Below are 19488 nucleotides of genomic sequence, written 5' to 3' on the forward strand. Positions count from 1 at the left end.
CTCTGGGTGAATGGGGAATCCCCTTTAAAGGAAGTTGTTGCTTTGGTTAAAAAGGCAGAACTTACAGGCAGACGTGCCAAGGCAGTTTTGGATGAGCCAATTATAGTAAAAGCAATCAATTCATCCAATGCAAACAGACTGAGGTCAAAAGTTAATACTCGTGAAATCTCTTATGATTATCACAGGAAAGGTGAACAATACAAATCGAAACACAACATTGAGAAGAGTCACAGCAAGAAGAACAATGACCTCTCAGAACGCAAGTGTTTTCGCTGTGGGTCTCCCACCCATTGACCTGATTTCATAAAATGCTAGACATCAAAAGTGCACGTCATGTGGATTAACGGGTCACATTGCAAAAGCATGAAATAGAAAACCTTACAAACACAGCAAACCTGTCAAACACATCCAAGAGGAAAGTGACTCAACGGCGGAAAATTCTGATTACTCAGAATCTGACAGCATCAATTACATATTCTCCATTGAATATGACATATTGGAACTCACCCCCTCCAAGATCAAAAAACCCATGTGTGAAGTAAAATTGGGTGGAGTGTCAGTGAACATAATGGCTGACTCTGGCTCCCCTTTCACGATAATTAATGAGAACGTTTGGAAACAACAGTTGACAGACAAAATTTGAACATCACTTGAAAAATCTAATGTTATTGCAAGAAGTTACACAGGCGATAACAGTGAGTTTTTAGGAATCCGTGAATTAGAATTTGAATTCAAAAACAGGAGAGCATTTTGTAAACTGTGTGTAGCTAAGAAAGGACCTTCGGTGCTGGGTTGGGGTGATCAGGCAGATCTTGGCATTATCCTCAACCCAAATAGTGCTGATCCTGTTTTGTCCGTTGATAAGTCATGTAAACACCCCATCCACAAAGATTTCCCAGAAGTGTTCTCTGGCAAAGTGGGTCTCCTAAACAGTTTTCAACATAAAATTGAATTAAAAGACTCGGCCATCCCGTGCATTCACAAGGTAAGACATCTACCAGTTTCGGTAAGAAACGATGTCCAACTAGAGCTGAACAGACTGTTCCATGATGGAATAATCAAAGAAGTTGAATCTGCTGAGTGGGTTTCTCCCCTAGTTGTCGTCAAACGTCCCAATAGGAAAATCAGACTTTGCATAGACCTTAGGGACCTAAATAAAAATATAATCGTTGATCAGTACCCCCTACCTCGCATCTGTGAAATGTTCAATGCCACTAATGCTATGCTTGTATTTTCCATTATAGACTTAAAATCCGTGTATCACCAAATACCCCTACACGCGGATAGCAAAAAGTACACTACATTTATTACACAATTCGGTTGTTACCATTTCACCAGAGTACCTTTTGGTCTAGCCTCGGCCGAAGTGCTTTTCCAAAGAGTCATGACATCAATCTTTGAGAGCGTTGACGGTATCGGGTTTTTCCGAGACAACATCCTGGTCATGGGCAGCAACCAATTGGAACATGACACACGCCTTAGGCAGGTTTTTAACAAATTGAAAACGCATGGACTAACAGTAGAGTTAGACCACTCCTAAGTCAGGGCAAGGGAGTTGCACGCCAAGATAACCCCTGCTCACCCTCTAGGTAACGTAGCACGAGCAGTAAGGCTAAACTCTGAGGCGATGTAAGTTAAGTGTTTGCGCACGCACCCCCAGCAACAACACCCAAGGCCCACCACTAAAGGAAACTCCACACAAGGTTATATATAAAAATAGCCTTTGTATTACACCAAAACACATTAGATAAAAACACACACTTTACAATGTGCCAACAGGCACGGGCAGAATTTACAGGGGATATGTACCAGACAGGGCCACCTGGACCACTGTCAGGAATCAGCACTTTTAGAACTAGCACTTAGAATATCACTTAGAACGTAGAACATAGAATGTAAAATCACTGTAGCACAAATTAGAAAATGTAGCACACAACCAGTAACTACTGGTAACAGGTAAGTACCACCTACGCAACCCTAACCACCTTAGGAGAATATTGCGCAGGGAACCAGGACCTCACTAGCAACACCTGTACTAGGAGAAAAACAACCACCTAATTATCACCATACATTTAGGGGTATAAGCATAGGAACATTACACATGATGCATAAACATTCAGAGGTGTTGGGAAGGAAAACACATGATGCATCAACATACATTCAGCGGTGTGAGAACAAGGCACATGATGCATCAAAACACATTCAGAGGTGCAGCACAGGAGAACACATGATGCATAAACAACACATTCAGAGGTGTAAGGGAACAATTGCGCAGTACTCACATAAGCCACCACCTGTGGCAGTCCCTAGGCCAACTGGCCTCGTGGGGGCTAGGACGCCCTGTGTCCCAATGTCAGGGGCCTAAACGTGGCAGCTGCCCACGAAGTGCTGGGCAGCTGTAGCAAGGATGATGGGGCCAACGTGATGTGGGAGCCTTGCAGACTCTAAATAAACAAATATGCCCCCTAGATCCTCCGTGGCTCTACAACCAAATGCGGGGTCATTGGAGCCCCCCTCTGGGGCTCGAGATCGCTGAGATGGCCCCCTGAGCCTCTCCTAGGCTCTTAATTCAAAGAAATGGCGCCACGAGCCTCTCGGGGCTCTACGTAAAGAATATCTGCCCCCGTGATGCTAGAGCCTCGTGGGCTCTCAAGAAGAGTGTGCCCCGCCGTTGGAGTCCCCCTCCTGGGGACTCAAGTTAATAAAAATGCCACCAAGAGCCTTGCAGGCTCTAAACAAAGGTGCCCTCGAGCCTCGCAGGCTCTCACGAATGGCCTCGCTGGGGTGGAGAAGTGACCCCGGGGTCGCCCGCACTCACCGGCGGCTCCTCACGGCGTCAGCTCCTCTCTGCCGGGCTTCTTCTTCAGCCTCCTGGCAGCACTCCGGGGCTCTCCCTCAGTCCCGGGAGCCCCGTGAAGGCCGGCGCCGCTCTCCTTCTGTCCCGAGGCCCCGCCTACAACCAGGCGAGCCGCGGGCACCTCCGGGTCGCGCTGCTGAGGGCAGCCAATAGCAGCGCGACCCTGGGGGCGTGGAGGCGGCACTTCCGGGTCGCACTAGGCAGCGGCCCGGCAACGGTTTCAATGCCCCTGGGCTGTGGCGGTGATTTTCGAGGGGCAATGCCGGGTGGGCACCGGCTTGTTTAAAATACACAATGAATCGAGGTGGGCACTCGATTGGGGCAGCAACCCAGCACGCAGGCAAAAGATGCCAGGTGGGCACCGGCCAAAGCACCCATAGCGCTCCCAAGCACCAAAGACGAGCACAGCGCTTCCCGTCGCTTAGGGGAGAAATAAAGCGCTACCATGCGCTTAGGGGATTCACAGCAAGGGCAAAGCACTCCCCAGCGCCAGGGGAAAGTTCAGGCCCCCAAAAGTCAGCAACCAAGTCCTTCAGGAAGGTGGGGGGGGGGGGGCAAGGCTGGGCCCAGAGCCAGCTCACTGGGCCTCCTGGCAGGGAGGCAGTCCAAGAGGCAGTCCTCCTTCCCAGCAACAGCAGCAGCCCCCTCAGACAGGATACTGGGAGAGAACAAATTGTAAGGGGACACAGACCCTTCTTATACATGAAATCCCTTTGTCTCAGGGTGCAGGGTGGGGGAGCAACCAGTCGCAGCTAGTTTTGGAGCACCCTTGATGTGCTCAACCACCCTTTCTATTCACTAGGGAGGCTAGGGTCATTAGACGCACCACAGGGGGCGGAGCCAGCATTGTGTGGGGAAAGCCCAGCCCTATTCAGGACCCAGGTGCAGCCCCTCCCTCACATCAGCATGCTAATCTCTCCATTCACCACAGGGGCAGACCCACACAGACTCTTGGAGCCAGGCTTCCCAGCCAGCTCCAGTAAATCACACGCCAGCATACTTATTGCACACGCACACCATTGTCTAGAAGTAGCACTTCCACACTAGACACATACATGCCGCATACATCATCTCGCAGCATTCAATCACACGAGTCCGCACATACCAGACTCGAGCCTGCACACCCCACGCATCAGGAACTACCAGGGACACATACATTCCCCATGCATTCCTATGGGAGGGCAGGCCAACCTTACTCCACGCACTCAGAGTGCGCATGCACTTTCCACTGGGACACAGTAAAAGTGCGCAGAACCCAAAAATCACCATCACCAGGTCACATTCAAAAGCAAAAAGTTTAGGGGTGAACCTGCCAGAAGGGCCAAGTCCAACAGCCACGAAGGTATCAAACCCAAACAAGGCTTAGTTGATGCCATTCTCAATGCTCCCCGTCCATCCAGCAAAGAAGATGTGAGAGCTTTCCTCGGTTTAACTGAGTACTACTCGAAGTTTATAAGAAATTTTTCTGAAAAAATGTACAGTTTAAGACAATTACTAAAAAATAGAACTAAATTTGATTGGTCCCCGGAATGTCAGAAAACCTTCGATACAATCAAAAAAGAAATCAGTAATGCACCCTTTCTTGAAGGGTTTGACCCCAAAGCTGAAATCTTCGTAACCGCTGATGCCAGCAACAAAGGACTGGGTGCTGTGCTGGCACAGAAAGACACCTCGAACAACGAATGGGTTGTGGCCTTTGCATCCAGATCGCTCACCCCTGCTGAGGAGAAATACTCAGTGATCGAACGTGAGATGCTGGCCTGTTCATGGGCGCTCAACTACTTCAGAGCATACATTTGGGAATATAATGTACACCTACACACAGACCACAAACCGTTAATTAACCTGTTCCATGCTCATGACAAGGTCAGCTCGTCATGAGGCACACTGGAGCTGTGCTCATGACAAGGTGAGCTCGTCATGAACAATGGGATTTCATAAATATCAGCACCCAGCGGGAATTGCCTTAGCAGTCTAGGTGTTAAGATCCTTTCTGCCTCCGGACTGCAAAATGCTTCACCACGGCTGAGTAAAATGTCTGTCAAATTGTTGGATTACAACTACACAGGTGAATACTGGCCTAGAATCAAGAACAAGGTAGCTGATTTCCTGAGCAGACTACCCCTTCCGCACAATGAGAATCTGGATACCCAATAGGAAGCTGAAAAAGTAGCACTAATATTCAATATGGACCTTGATGGAATCTCTGCGGAAGAATGGGAACGACATGTCTCGAGATTCCACACTTCAAGACATATGCAAATATGTCAACACCTCCTGGCCTGAGAAACGCCACCTTCACGATAATGCTAAAGTCTATTGGGAAATAAGAAATGAACTCAGTTTGGAAAATGGAGTGTTGTACAGGATTGGCAAAGCAATAGCCCCCATCACACTCAGACACAAAATTCTTAACCTATGCCACATTGGTCACCTTGGCATCTCAAAGACCAAGCAAAGAGTCAGAATCAGTTATTGGTGGCCTGGTATCGACAAGCAGATTGAAATCCATATAAGAAACTGTGTAGAATGCTGTGATTCAGATAAAACCCTCAAAACATCCAAGGTTTCCCTCTCACCTCTCAAACTCCCCATGGTGGCATGGGAGAAATTAGGACTAGACATCGCAGGACCCATTGAAGGACACGACGGAGAGATCAAGTATATTTTAGTAGCCATGGACCACTTCTCCAAGTGGACTGAAATAGAAATAGTCTCAGAAATAGGCAGCTCAAAAGTCATCTCATTCTTGGAAAGCTGTTCTTGAGTGAAGGGTTACCCAAGTACGTGCTCACCGACAATGGTCCCCAATTTTCCTCAGAGGCATTTAAGTCATTCCTCGAGAGCAATTGCATCACCCACCACACCACCTCACTAAACCATCCGGAAGGCAATGGCCTCACTGAACGCTGCAATCATGTCTTGAAAGGACACATATAATTGTCAAGAAATGCCAACCTCAATTGGGAGGAAGAAGTGTTCAAACACATCTGGGCATTCAGGATCTCCCCTTGTGCCAGCACCCGAACTGCACCTTTTCTCCTTATGAGAAGCAGACAGCCCCTGAGCAAAGACCTGGGTTGGATGCCAGCTTCCAAACAACTGGATTGGTCACCAGACATCATTAGAAATAACATCATCAAGGCGCAAAAATACTATAAAGAATGGTATGATTCCAAACATGGTGCTAAAGAACACTCCTTTAAGGTCGGCGATCTTGGCAAAGTTCGCTTGGAAAGAAAAGTCAGATTCACCGCTCCTCTCCACATCAACAAACTTTATAACAACGCGGCCAGACTCCGTGATGGGAAAGTGTGGCACATGAGTAGATTGGCCAGATATCATCATGAAGCCAACGTACCTAATCAACTTCAACCTAATACTTCCAGCAAAGATTTGTGGGTCGATTTTGATAGAGCCAGTATAGAGCAGAAATGAGATAACACACATCTCCCACCCATCACTGACTTCGCTGATTGTCACACATCAGAGCAGTTCGTTGATGTCAGTCCTCACGCTCCGATACTTAATCGGAGTTGCGATGGTGACTCACACTCTGACTCTGAAGTCATGTCAGACAATCATAGTTTCAGTGGTAGGTTTGGCAGAACCTGTAATGATCCTCTCTCCGACACTGAAGGTGTGCCTGACCCCCACAGGTTCATGGGTAGGTTTGGGAGAACCATCCACAAACCCAAACGTTATGATGATTTTGTTTGTGACTAAATGTGTATAGTTAAACATACATGATTGCTTAAAATGTTAAATTGTGTTATTTATTTGTTAAACATACAAGAGAGGAAGATGTGTTGTATTGTATTACTGCAATCCACACGAGCTGCTACCAGCGCGTGACAGTGATAACACATGCCCTCGAGCTCTCCTGCGCGAGAGTACCCATTGTTCTTTCTCCCTCCCAATTGGCCTCTCAACATTCTATCGTTCTATCTGCTCCTCTCCAACTCCCAACTGCCAGAATTGAGATTCCTCCCTGACCTACGCACCGCACTAGGTGTGGGGCTGTTTAGAATAAAACTTATGAATATTTACTACGAATCTGCCTCCTTTCTACAATCCCGTAATGAAATGTCGAGTGATACCAAACTCGCACTTAACAGCCAGAGCACGAAAGAAGCTAAATAATCCTCAATGGATTCATCATGTTGTTGTTTTCGTTTAAAGAACACATATCCACCATTACTGCTTTCCCAAACTTGCAAGTGCTTCAAGATACACATTCCAATTGTCATCAGAGCTTGCAGGTGCTACAGGTAAGTTATCAAACAGTTGTTGACATGCATTGCCTAGATGATTTAAAAAAATGGCGCTTTTTCTGGAAGGAGAATACTCAATAGCATCAATTGCCTCTAGATAATTTGAAAATACTCTCAACCACTTATGCCAAGGAGTAATAGGTTTTCCTGGTACTTGTAAATAAGGAGGTAGAGGCAAAATTTTATTGGAATAAGCCATGAGAAAAATAAATGTACCTTACTTGAGTAATAACAAGATGCAGCTTGAACCGTGATGATGCGAGCAAAATCTGGCAAAATTTAGACAAAATAAATAATGTGTGCTTGTCAGAAGAGTAAACCGATCACTGAACTGAAACGTCATACAGCAGGGTAAGCTGAGTTATCCCAAAGTTCAAAGATGGCCGTGATAGGCTTATGACGTGGAGCGTGTTACGTTGCTTGTCTCTGAAGGAAATAGAGCGGAATGAGTAGAACGAAGCTCTGATTAAAGGATCAGCGGCGCCAAGGAATCTCAGCTTCGGCAGCGCACGAGGCCAGCGCGCGAGGACCATGCACGAGGCCAGTGCACGAGGCCAGCGCGCGAGGACAGTGCGTGAGGAATGCATACCGGTAAGCCGGTAAGGTTTAAAAATTAACAGTGGCTGAGGGACGAGCCTACGTCGTAAATAATGCCAGAAAACTGTTGACAATTACTCACAATGTCCTCGTAAATACCAGAAAAACGGGATTTGCCACAACGAAAGCACATCCAGATTGGCACCCGATTTTACTGGAAAAACTGTAGATAACTGGACATAGGTCGGTGGGTCCAACGTCATATATCCAAAATCAGGAAAATAAAGCCACAAATCATCGCCAATTCATGTAGTGTGGCTGAAGGAATAAAAGTCGGAGACAAGAAGTATTTTCCAAGCATATAGAAATGCTTTAATCCAGGGTATGAACCCACGACTGAACAAGACAGCAACCAGGCATCTAATGACTCAAGAGACATTCACAGATTCCTAGTACAGGACTATTCCATCAAGTGCTATTGCATAAGAATAAACACACCATTCAATAATATGTACAATACACTTACAACTGACTTACAAACCATAAAGCCAGTGATGACCAATGGCACCGGTAAACGCGATGGGGGGGTGTCGGGGTGCGAGGGGTAGGGTGAAGTCGACAGATTAAATAAATACAGTACACCCATTCCCTCGTCTGTCGACTTCCCCTGCCACACTACGCGTACCTGTGCCGGCTGCCGTGGCAGAGTGCATTCCCAGGGAAGCTTTCCGAATGTCCCCAGGATGTCTTTAGCAAAGACGACATCTGCACTGTCTGGTAGGCTTTGACCTAAAAACCAAGCCGCTGTGATTTACAGTATCTGTTTCTGCGTTTTGCATTGAGCCCTATATTTCCTTCCTTGCATTTTACCTGTTATACGTGTCCTGACTGCCGTATGCACTGCACTCTGATTTTGCTTTACTGCATCCTTCTGTTTTGCTCCCTACATTCCCTCCTTGCTTTTTACCGGCATTTTACCAGTAATGTCTGACCGGGCTAATATGTGAACAGCGCTCTGATACCTGTTAGGGTCATGTTCGCACTTTATTAAACTTTGCAAATAAAATAAATCAAAATTGCTGATTTACTACGGATGCCTATACCCCCAAGTGTGTGTTAGATTTGGCGTGCTCTGTTAAAAAGAAATGCATTTTTCAGACTCATGCTTACCATTAACAGGATGATGTTGCCGAAAGTCATAAGCAGGTGTCCAGGCCCTGCCCCCTTTGGGCTTACCTGAAACCAGGACCCGACTCCTGCTCCTTTAAGGCCCGTCTCTTCTCCCACTCACGTGCCCATTCTCTCTCTGTCGTGCCTTCCACCTCTTGTTCTTTCTGCCTTTCACTCAATTCTTCAATGTTTTGCCTTTCATTCATTACCATCCTTCCTTTGTGCCTTTTTACCCTTTTCACCCTTTGGGCCTCGTTTCAACACTTCGCTCTTTTACTTCGTGACTCTCTAACTTACTGTGTTCCTTTTAGCTCTTTTTCACCCTAAGTGCCTGTGAGAAATTGGCCTGGTATATGCTGTCCGCCAATTAAAGAGGGCACCTTGCTCCAGTTCAAACAACAACCTTTATTGAAAGCTATCCTAGTGGTAGCTATGGAGAGCAGCCTTCAGGCTAAGTCTTAAAGGAATGTAAAGCAGCTTGTTTTACCAGATCATAACCTCCTGAAATGACCAAATGAAAGGAGAACCACACAAGGTATATATAAAATATATGTATTTATTACTACACACTATCTACTAATCTCTTTATGAGATTAGAGCACAAAGTACACAATATTAAACTACTAGCACAACAGTAAATAGCACAATACACAGTAGGCTCCAGGAGGAGACCAAACCATGTACTAAGAAAGTTGTATAACAACCACGACTTGACTAGGCACAAGGCCTAGAGCACGTAGAATTGCTGGGACCCCAAGGAACCACCTAAGATAGTGACACAAGGGACTCACGGAGGACGTGTGCAGTGTGAGAACACAGGCGCGGGCTCCGTACAACTCTATGGGAAAGTCATGGTTGGAACTTTAAAGATTAAGCACAATTAGGAGAGGACTTCAAGCAAACCCTTTGGAACATAGAAGGGTCTAAGGCCAGCACCCATGTGTTACCTATCCCAGGAGAGCCGGGTGCTTAGGGGTTAAGTGGTGTCGGAAACGCACATTGATTTCAATGATATGATGCAAGGAAGTACTGCTGTCGGGAAGATGAAAAGTGGCCGTGTGATCCAAACCTGGATCGGAGCTGAGAAGGACCTGAAAGCAGAGGGGACAGAGTCTGGGTCACTTCACAGTGACCAGGGGTACAATAGACGAATGCCCACCAATGTCGGGTATTTCAGGTGCGAAGAGGTGAAGATTGACTCTGTAGCCACAAGGACCAGGAGGCGTCGAGAACGACCCAAGTTGGGAGGTGAGCTGTCCCACGACGGATGTCGGGTGCTGGGAGATCAGTGTCCAGATTGAACACCAACAAGCCTTGGCAACTGCAACCCATGCGGTCAGAGGAAATATGATTCTGTGAGGATCAGTAAGGTCCTGGGGACCCTCCAAGCGATGGAGAGTCAGGTCACGTCTGGAGCATCCAGGAAAGCCCACGGAAAGTTAAAGTTGCCTTCACAGGGACCAAGGATCACGAAGAGACATGGAGAGGAATGACAAAATACCAGCCCACAAAACACTTGTGGAGTGTAGGCCGGTAATCTTCAGTGGAAACACTGCTCGGGGAGAGGACTATAAGTAGCCCAAAGCACAGCCTCATGGATCGCCGAAAAGCATATGCTGCTGCAAATGGACATGGTGTCCAGGGGTACGGGTTGCACGGTCCCCACAAGGTCTGCGGGTCTCAGGATTGCTGAGAGCACTAGTCGACCTCAGGGACACTTGGGAACCCACCTCCTGTGTTACAGAATTCTTCAGAGTCCTCAGGAGCTACGGAGATGCAAACCGGTCAGATACATTTAGGTGCCTGCTTAGCAGGGGAGTAACTCCTTTACTCCAAGGGAGATTCTTCAGTCATACAGCGTAGTGTAGATAGTCGAAGTACTTGGTTTCTGTAGCAGAGTTTCGTCCACGTAAATCTAAAGTCCTGTAGTCAGGGGTTCCTACTTAATACCCAAGGAAGGGGTGGGACAAACTCTGGGGACCCACCTATGGGAGGGTCAGGACAGAGGGGTGTTTACACCGATGTCCTTTGTCCAGTTTCGCGCCAGAGCAGGAGCCAATGGCTCCTGCAACCGGTTTGAACTGGACTATGCACAAATGTGCATCCAGTGCAGACATCAAAGCACTCTCAGAGTGCACCCACCCAACACACTAAAGCCTGTCTGGGAGGTGGTTACACTTCCCTGTGACAAGAAGCCTATTGTCAAGCCTTCCCCTGCTCAAGCACCGCTCAGCAGCAGGAGGGCAGACTCGTGTCTGTGGCTGGCAGCATCCATCTTGTGATGCCAGGGTCGAGAAAGCTGGTACCGGGTGTACCAGTCTTGTCGTTTTTCTCCCTGTAGAAGGGAGGAATCATACCAAGGTGTTAGACACCAAACACGACAGGTTTCTGTGCAGCCGTTTTAAAGTTAACATTTACCGCAAGGTTATAATGTACTTAAGAGTATATGGTTAGGCTGCATCATGGATCAACCCTGGAGAATAGATTCCAAAGGCTGCAGAGGGGCTCTGCTCGTGCATGGGCACCCTCTCACACGAAACCAAGCACCCTGCCTTCAGGACTGATAAGGCCTGCCATAGGAGTGACTGATAGTTTTATATGTGTCAATGATTAAAGGTAGATATAGATACCTATATCTAAGTAAGGGGGCCTGTACCTCCTTACACAGGCTGCAGTAGCAGACCTGTGGTGTCAGTTTGAGTGGTCTCTCAAGATGGCACAATACATGCTGCAGCCCCTGGGAGGCCTCTGGGGTACCTATGCCCTGGTTATATAGGATACCATATACCTGGGACTTATAAGGGTACCCCAGAATCCAATCTGGACTGTACCTAAAGCACATGCAATCAATTTAGGGAGAAAGCAGATGGACTGGAGTCCTGATTATCAGGATCCCAGTCAGACTAAATCAAAAGCCAGAAAAACACCAGAAAAAGTGGGGGTAGCCATGCAGTCTGATTCCACCATCCTATAGTGCCTTTTTAACTTTTTGTTATTTTTAACTCTTGTGCCTTTTTGCCTCTTTGTACCATCCATGTTTCCTTTATGCACTCCGTTTCCTCCCTCCATCCACCTGTCTTTTCCTCGACAACAGGATGTGGGAGCACACCGCTGACCTCTCAGGCAAGGTTCGCCCCTGGCATTCTGGGAAATGCAGTCTCTTGTAGCTCGCTCCGATATTTTCGAGTCTTTCCTTCCCCAATCCTTATCGGTACATTCGTGCACTCCCAAAAAGCCCTACCCATCACTCCCTGTGCTCCTCCCCCTCTCAGGACCTACTTAATGGTGCCGAAGACGAGCCAAAGGCAAGATCATCTGGGCCCGCCCTCATCTTGACTGCACCCAGCGCCACAAACCTTGGTCCTTCCATCCCGCTTACTTACTCTTTGGCATATCTCGGATCACTTTGCAACCTGCTTCTGCACCACACACCACAGAAGAAACTTTCATTGGCACCCACTGTTTTATGTGCAGCATCCCATCCTCCACATCACGCCTTTCACACAAACTACACACAGCACACCTCCAGCTCCAAACCTACAAACACGCCCCCCAAAACAAACTATTACGCATGTTCCTCAACACCTGCTCAATCAGCAAACACGCCACAGAAACTGTGAACATCCAGGAACACTACGCCCTGGACCTCCTCTTCCTAACATGGCTGACCAAATAGTTGGCACCTGACATCGCCACGGCCATCCCTCCAAGACACAAGCTCACACACAGGAGGACTGTCAACACACACCAGGAGGAGGAATCGCGGTCATATTAAAAAATCCATCAACTGCACCACAACCACTAATAACGCAACCACTGTGACAATCTCTGTGTGTAGTAGACAAGTCTCTACGGCACAATAAATGTGTCTGGATTTTCACATTCTGATCCAAAAACAAGATGTCCGTCACTAGAAAGATTCAAACATCTTGGACAGGTTATAACGATGCGAACACTACGCAGCTCCTCATTACAGAACAGTTACTGCAGGAAGGACGCTCAGAGCGCCAGCGGGCTTTGCACCATGGTTGCAAAGCCAAAAGAAATTCTTTGAAAGGACTGGAAGGAATCGTATGGGGATGATGATGCTTTACGTCTATTACTGGAACCCCCAACACAGTTGGTTTCAAGGGATAATAGAACACCACTGATATTTTACAGGACATAGGGCCAGATGTATGAAGATACCATTTTGCGAGTTCCTAATTGCGAATCACAAGGAGTCGCAGTTAGGAAATCGTAAAACGGCAGGTATGAATGAGCGACCTATGACCCTGCTCGCAGGCAGGTCGCTCCCCACCTGCTGCATGGTTCTGCCTGCATTGTTTTTGCCTAATCTTGTATTTTTCCCCTGTACCTGTACTTGCTTTCTTGCCCAGACTTGTTTTTATTCCCCTGTGCCTGTACTTGCTTTTTTGCCCAGACTTGTTTTTATTCTCTCATGCCTGTACTTGTTTTCTTGCCCAGACTTGTTTTTATTCTCTCATGCCTGTACTTGCTTTCTTGCCCAGACTTGTTTTTATTCCCCTGCCCCGCCCACCTGCAATCCCATTCGCCGCCCCGCTCCCGCCTCCCAGCTGCTCCTCCCTCCCACATCCCCTCATATGGAAGCCACTACGCGGCCGCGCTCAGCTGGCGTGCCGCTGGCGCACCTAAGGCAAGCCCATCTGTGCTTGTCCGTGCCTGGACCGCGCCCAGCGCCAGGACCCCTGGACACCACAAACGCCACGACGCCCGACACCGCTACGATGCCAGAACCCTCCACGCACTCAACACCGGACGATCACACACCTGCTTCCTGGCCGCCCCGAAGCGCACCCACGGAGCTTTCACCTGCCGGAACTGCAGCTTCACAAGCATCCGCCCCACCATCTTGCCGACCAGGAAATAACCCAACCACCTCAGATGCATCCTTCTCAACACCAGCTCCACCCGAAAACATGCCGTTGAACTCTGGGACCTACTCAACCTCCCCAGACGTCGCCTTCCTGGCGGAGACCTGGCTGAACCCCGCCTCGGCACCCGACATAGCCAAAGCTGTCCCGGATGGCTACAAGATCACCCGCAAGGACCGCACCAACAGAGCGGGAGGAGGAATCGCCATCGTCCACAGGAACACTCTCAGAGGCTCGACCAACACCGACGACACCCTCAGCACCGCCGAACACCTGCACTTCCAGATCCACACAGACCCCAACACCACCCTCAGAGAAACCCTCATCTACAGAACGCCCGGCCCCCCGACCACAGTTCAGCGACTCCATCGCCGACTTCGTCAGCACACACGCCCTCACTTCCATGGACTACATCGTCCTCGGGGGCCTGAACTTCCACCTCGAGAACAATGACGACACCAACTCCACCACCCTGATCGACAACCTAGCCAACCTCGGATTCAGACAACTCATCACAACACTCACCCACTCCGCCGGTCACACGCTTGACCCCATCATCTCCGCAAGCCCCCACGTCTCCTTCAACCATACCACCGAACTCCACTGGACCGAGCACCGCTGCATCCACTTCACCTTCAAGAAACCCACCACGCACCACCGCACCTAACAGATGCCTCACCGCTGCTGGAGCAAAGTCACCGAAGACCAGATAACCACCACCCTCGCCGAGAGCCCACCCGCTGACCATACCAACACGGCCGCCTGCAACCCCAGACAGTGGATCAACGACTGCGCCAATACCCTGGCCACGATCAAGAAACCCTCCAACAATCATACCAACAAGAAAGCCAGCTGGTTCACTGACGACCTCCGGGCCTCCAAGCAAGCCTGCTGAAAGCTGGAGAAGATCTGGCTCTGTGAATGAACACCGGACAGCCACACCGCCCCCACAAGAATGCCACCCGCAGATACCATCACCTCATCAGATCGGCCAAAAGAGCCTCCTTCAAAGACCGCCTAGACAACAGCACGCACAACAGCAAAGTACTCTTCAACATCGTGAAGAAACTCTCCAACCCCAGCTCCAACACCAACGACGTCCCACCCTCGCAAGACCTGTGCGACTCGCTGGCCACCTTCTTCCACTGCAAGATCACAGACATCCACGACAGTTTCAACGCCACGACCACCCCTACAACCACTGAGACCTCCGCCCCCCACGACCACCATCCGCACCAACCGCCTGATCTACTGGACCAACATCAACGACAATGACACCATCAAGATCATGAACACCATCCACTCCGGATCTCCGTCAGATCCATGCCCACACCACATCTTCAACAAAGCCAGCACATCCATCGCACCCCATCTCCGGAAAGTCATCAACACCTCCTTCGAGACAGCAACCTTCCCTGAGAGCTGGAAGCACGGCGAGATCAACGCCGCCACCTATGACATCACCCCCTTTTCTGTATCACCTATGACATCAAGCCCCTGCTGGACAACGGAGAAACGGCGGCCCTCATCCTCCTGGACCTGTCATCCGCCTTCGACACGGTCTGTCACCACACACTACGAACACGCCTCCACAACGCTGGGATCCAAGAGAAGGCCCTGGACTGGACCACCTCCTTCCTCTCTGGCAAAACACAGAGCGTCCGCCTTACCCCCTTCCACCCCGAAGCCACAGAGATCATCTGCGGCGTATCCCTCAGCCCAACCCTGTTTAACATCTACATGGCACCGCTCGCCCAAGTCGCCCGTCGGCACGACCTCAACATCCTCTCCTACGCCGATGAGACCCAGCTGATAATCTCCCTCACCAAGGACCCCCACACTGCCAAAACCAACCTTCACGAAGGAATGAAGGCCGTTGCTGAATGGAAGAGGAACAGCCGACTGAAGCGGAACACGGACAAGATGGAGGTCATCATCCTCGGATCCAACCCTTCAGCCTGGGACGACTCATGGTGGCCGACCGCACTGGGAACCGCTCCAACATCCACCGACCACGCACGCAACCTAGGGGTCATCCTCGACTCCACCCTCTCCATGACTAAACAGGTCAACGTCGTCTCCTCCTCCTGTTTCAACACCCTCCGCATGCTCCGTAGGATCTACAAGTGGATCCACTCTGATACAAGAAGAACAGTCACCCAGGCCCTTGTCAGCAGCAAGTTGGACTATGGAAACGCCCTCTACGCAGGAGCCTCGGCCAAACTCCTGAGACGGCTCCAACGCGTCCAGAACGCCTCTGCACGCCTGATCCTCGACATCCCTCGCCGCAGCCACATCACGCCCCACCTGAGAGACCTGCACTGGCTCCCGGTCAACAAGAGGATAACCTTCAAGCTCCTCACCCACGCACAAGGGACTCCACAACACCGGACCAATGTACCTCAACAGACGACTCAGCTTCTACACCCCCACCCGACAGCTCCGCTCCACCGACCTCGCCCTAGTCCCCGGCTTCCGAAGAGCGACCTCAGGCGGCAGATCGTTCTCCCACCTCACCGCCAAGACCTGGAACACCCTCCCCATTCACCTACGGCAGATCCAAGACATGCTGACCTTCAGAAAACTCCTCAAGACCTGGCTTTTCAAGCAGTAGCAGCATTCCCCACCCCAGCGCCTTGAGACCCTCACGGGTGAGTAGTGCGCTTTACAAATGATATGATTGATTGACTGATTATTGAACACTCTCTACGATTCCTGGGGGGTTGGGGGGCAAATGACCTACCTCATGAATATTAATAAGGTAGGAATCACTAAAATCACAGGGATGGTGGCCTGCTGGTGTCAGCAGACCCCCATGTCCGTGATTGCCTTTAAATAAAGCAATCTTTTTTTTTTTTTTTTAAAGCAGCCCGTTTTCCTTAAAGGAAAAAAAAGAACAAGCATTTACAATGCAACGGTATCACCTTAAAAGTTAGAGCTATTGGCATTGTAAATGACAACATTTTGATTCATGTGTTGATTTTGAAAACATATAAATAAATGGCATTGTCATTTACAATGCCAATAGCTTAATCTCTCGCAAATGCGAGACCTATTGCATTTGCACCCACACAAACAGAGCTCCACACGCACAGACAGAGCCAAACACACACAGAGCCGCACACACACACAGAGACACAAAGCCACACACACACACACAGCCACACACAGAGCCACACAGAGCCGCACACACACAGAGCCGCACACACACAGAGCCGCACACACACAGAGCCACACACACAGAGCCACACACACACAGAGCCACACACACACACAGAGCCACACACACACGCAGAGCCACACACACACGCAGAGCCACACACACACGCAGAGCCACACACAGAGCCACACACACACGCAGAGCCACAGAGCCACACCCACACACACAGAGCCACACCCACACACACAGAGCCACACACACACGCACAGCCACACACACACGCACAGCCACACACACACGCAGAGCCACACACACACGCAGAGCCACACACACACGCAGAGCCACACACACACGCAGAGCCACACACACACCTGGGGGAGCAGGGGGGCCGACTCTGGGGGAGCAGGGGGGCCGACTCTGGGGGAGCAGGGGGGCCGACTCTGGGGGAGCAGGGGGGGCCAGACTCTGGGGGAGCAGGGGGGGGCAGACTCTAGAGGAGCAGGGGGGCAGACTGGGGGAGCAGGGGGGGCCGACTCTGGGGGAGCAGGGGGGGGCCGACTCTGGGGGATCAGGGGGGGGCCGACTCTGGGGGAGCAGGGGGGGGCCGACTCTGGGGAGCTGGGGGGGGCAGACTCTGGGGGAGCAGGGGGGGCCGACTCTGGGGGAGCAGGGGGGGGCCGACTCTGGGGGAGCAGGGGGGGCCGACTCTGGGGGAGCAGGGGGGTTACATTATTCACACCAGACCAGCAATGCCACTAATTGCTGGGTGTGTGGTCGACTCCCCCCTTTCCAGACACCGAAGGGAGTTCTGCCACTCTTTCCTTATCCGTTTTCACATAATGGTTCGTGTGGAGCATGGTCCACGTTAACGTCATCCTCAAATGATATGTCCTTTCTGAATAGAACATGTTTCCCAGACAAGGAAGGACTTTCCCATAGAACAGGGTTAGATCTAGAAAATGAAGTATATGATCTAGGTAATTATTCCTCGAATTTCATGGTCTTGAATGTTCAGTCCGAGACTACTCCAGATTTGCCTGCTATTTCAGTTCTACCAGTGAAAGGCGAATTATGTGTCAGAAAGAATGGTTCCGCACATGTAGGACATAGTGATTGTACTACTGTGGTCGAGTATAGTGACAGTGGGAAATCTACTCTCAAAGCCTCACATCATTCTTATTTTGTATGTGGCCAGACCGCATATGTACGTCTGCCCCTAGATTGGGATGGAACATGTTATATTGCCTTTCTACTGCCACCAGTTTTTCTAGCCCCATCCGATTATCACAGAAACACACATCTAGTACACGTTAGACATAGAAGGGAGACCGAGTCCCCAATTGTCGATCAAACTGAAACTGCCCTAGAACAGTACACAGATTTCAATAAAGGTTTCTTTTTCTTCATAGGACCTGTCCAGAATAGTAAGTTAATACGTAGGCTAACCAGAACCCTTGAAGCAGTAGTGAATGAGACTACTTCCGCTCTAGGTAACTTAACTGAAGAGCAATCTGCTATGAGATTTGTCGTGCTCCAAAATCGTCTCGTCCTGGACGTCATACTAGCCGATAGGGGAGGAGCTTGTAGAGTCATCGGATCTAGTTGCTGCATTTTCATTCCTAATAACGCACCGTCTGTTTATTCAGCTATAACCAGACTTCACAAAATTGCCCATCAGTTACACCAGAATCCAGGCACCTGGACATGGTCCGGTTGGCTCTGGAGTATAATATCTGCCTGGGGATGGAAAGTATTGTCATTCCTGGGTATAGCAGTAATGATCATATTCAGTTGCTGCCTCTGTTTACAATGTGGCCCTGCGATTTGCGGCTTGTGTGCTACCTCTTGTATTCCTAGTCCTAAGTCCCGTACCCAGACAATTCGAGACGAGCAAATGATGCTCTATGAACAGATAGATGGTATCATGAATATTGATGTTTCCTGATGGAAACGTAGGGCACAAGGAGGGAATGAGGAAAATTGAATTTTGCCTTGCCATGTGTGCCTACGTGTTCCCCATCCTATGTTATATGTACATGATCGATACGCATATATCCCCCTATGATCGATTAAAGACGCAATTATAGTTGTGTCCAACGTTAATATGCTAGTTTCCAGTTCCTGTGAAAGCAACGAGTATTAGGCCTATGTTGCCCACGTTTTACATTTTGCACGTTAATTCATTGAATTGTCCCCGTTTCTAGGCCTCAAAAGGGCCCGGACACCAGATTCAAGCTCCAGTCTCCTGAACCCACTCCGAGGAGCGATGCAGCCCCCACCTGCATCCCTGACCCTTCACTTACTTCCTGCCGCGCAGCACGGTGCCCGGCCTGGCTCTGCCTGCGTGTCTGCCAAGAATATGTTATGCCTCTAGTTATCAGTTCAGCTCTCCGTCTTCACATTCCTAAGCTAACGAACCACATAAACAGCTTCAGCTATAGTCTAGTCTTTCTGTCTCTATGCAAGAGAATTACTGTATTAATATTCATGGAAGATTCATAGCATACGCAATACATGTAGAATATATGCATGCACCAGCCTTAGTGTCAAGTAGCCTTTGCCCTGATAACCTTTAGATTCTATCAACATGTACTC

The 19488-nt window shown here is 49.4% G+C and overlaps 1 protein-coding gene across 2 annotated transcripts in view; it reads right to left on the reverse strand.

Annotated features, from left to right (window-relative positions):
• The window catches only part of LOC144817657 (uncharacterized), a 208894-nt gene that overhangs the window by 122098 nt on the left and 67308 nt on the right, over positions 1 to 19488 (reverse strand). The window contains exon 1 of one of the 2 annotated variants that reach the window (XM_078674386.1): positions 7348 to 7473. The exons of the other annotated variant lie outside the window; for it this stretch is intronic. The gene's annotated coding sequence lies outside the window, so the exon portion shown is untranslated. Of the gene's footprint in view, positions 1 to 7347; positions 7474 to 19488 lie in introns of those variants that run through there. 2 annotated transcript variants of the gene reach the window in all.

This window comes from Lissotriton helveticus, chromosome 2_1 (genome assembly GCF_964261635.1).
Source record: "Lissotriton helveticus chromosome 2_1, aLisHel1.1, whole genome shotgun sequence".
In the NCBI taxonomy this organism is placed as follows: domain Eukaryota; kingdom Metazoa; phylum Chordata; class Amphibia; order Caudata; family Salamandridae; genus Lissotriton; species Lissotriton helveticus.